We start from the raw sequence: 1,752 nt of genomic DNA, 5'->3' as shown, positions 1-1,752 counted from the left end.
TATATATATACACATCAGTTTTTCCAAAGTTATAGTAAATTTTTACTATAGTTGACTGTTTTGATAACTTTTCCTGAAGGGTTTTATTTCACTTCACTGTATTTGGCTTGTACATTGTCTGTCAGTTTACAAAGTTTACACACAGATGAAGTGAACCCACTGCATCCCTCAAAACACAGAGCCAACCACATCCCAAATCCTAAAATATCCCCTTTTCACCACATCACCGTATACTTCTTTATTTGAATGTTTGTTTTCACAAGTTTAGCACATGCTCCTTTTATATTCCCTAAGTTGTAATCTTAATTATTGACATTTCATTATTTCTTGTATGTACTATTTTAGGCTCTGATATAGCCTCTTTTTGATGAAAATGCCTGAAATGTGGAAAGTTTTTAAGTTTTTTTTTTTAGTTTTTTGTTGATCAAAACATCCCTGGGTTTAGACAGATGTCCAGTAGTAAAGTAAATATTTTGCAATACTGTAAAATTTACTTTTGTTCTGTAACAAAGCAACTGACTAACAGTAATATCTTTTTTTTCACACATGGATTTTTTATTCTTGTTTTTGTTTGTATGTGAGGATTGTTTCAGTTAAACTATATAAAACATGGCAGTCATCCTGAGTCCATTTGCTATGTGTCCTTTAAGCCATTCCTTGACATACTGATCAATAAATATTTGGGGGTTCGTCCGGGATTTTAACCCAAGAACTCTAACATTTTGGATCCAGTTTCGTGGACTAATGGTTCTAATAGGTCTTAGAATGTGCATGCAAGGTATACCATATACTGGTGGTTCTCAAAGTGAGGGGCCCCCTAGAAGGGGGGGGGGGGGACAGTGGCATTGGTGGGGGGATGTGGTGCGACTGAATGAAAAATGAATACTATTAGCATAATGGTCAGGTTTTTGATGGGGTTCCCACATAAATGCAAAGAAGTGAGAATTAAAGGTGTCACTTTTGCTTAAACTTTTCTTTTCCTCTCAAGATAACAAAATGTTTTTAAACCCATTCTGCACAGAGAGCCATTTTCTTATTATAAACCAAAAGGGTGTAGGTGAGGTGTGGGTGATGGGGGTCCGGCAGAAACAGTTTGGGAATCACTGCTTTAGACATAATTTTCCCCCTAATTCAGCTGTCAAAATAAAAATATAGTAGAAAACAGTTATGAATTGAACATGTTTAATCACAAATGAAATTAAAAAATATATATAAAACTAGAAGCACTCGGAGATTGCAAACCTCCGCCAGCACCAAATTCCCCCATCCTGTAATACAGTTAATGCGCAAAAGGGGAGATGAAAACACATTTGCCGAATAAGTTTTGACGTAGCGAACATTTAAGCAGGCAGTATCTCAGTGGAGTCCAATGTGAAAAAAAGTGAGACTCATCACCCGACGTTATTCATCGTCAAACTGGTCTCGGATTAAGCTCCTAAGTTTTCATCAGTGATGTGGCAGTATGCCCTATGGGCTTTGAACGCACCACACAAGTGCCTGCATCTGATTGGTCGTGGCGCTGGCTGCCTGTATATAAAGGGCCCTCCCTCATCTGGTTGACATCACGTTCTCCTTCCGGTTCAGACCGTGGTGTTTATTGGTGCCGCATGCTAGCTGCAAAGTAATGTGCGCGTGAACAATGCACTTAATGACGCTCTGATCGCCACTCAATCGTCCTTCGGGCTGCCTGCACACGCTCCCAGTTCCTCCTCCCTGCTAGAGGCACTTCTTAAAGAAGCTCAAGTGCCGCTG

General features: G+C 39.3%; 1 protein-coding gene across 2 annotated transcripts in view; it reads right to left on the bottom strand.

Moving 5' to 3' along the window:
* Positions 1-1,752, bottom strand: part of tmod1 (tropomodulin 1) — a 43,582-nt gene that overhangs the window by 27,310 nt on the left and 14,520 nt on the right. The gene's annotated exons all lie outside the window — the stretch shown is intronic.

Source organism: Austrofundulus limnaeus, unplaced genomic scaffold (genome assembly GCF_001266775.1).
Source record: "Austrofundulus limnaeus strain Quisiro unplaced genomic scaffold, Austrofundulus_limnaeus-1.0 Scaffold372, whole genome shotgun sequence".
Classification (NCBI taxonomy): Eukaryota; Metazoa; Chordata; class Actinopteri; order Cyprinodontiformes; family Rivulidae; genus Austrofundulus; species Austrofundulus limnaeus.
This window is presented reverse-complemented; position numbering and strand designations above follow the sequence as displayed.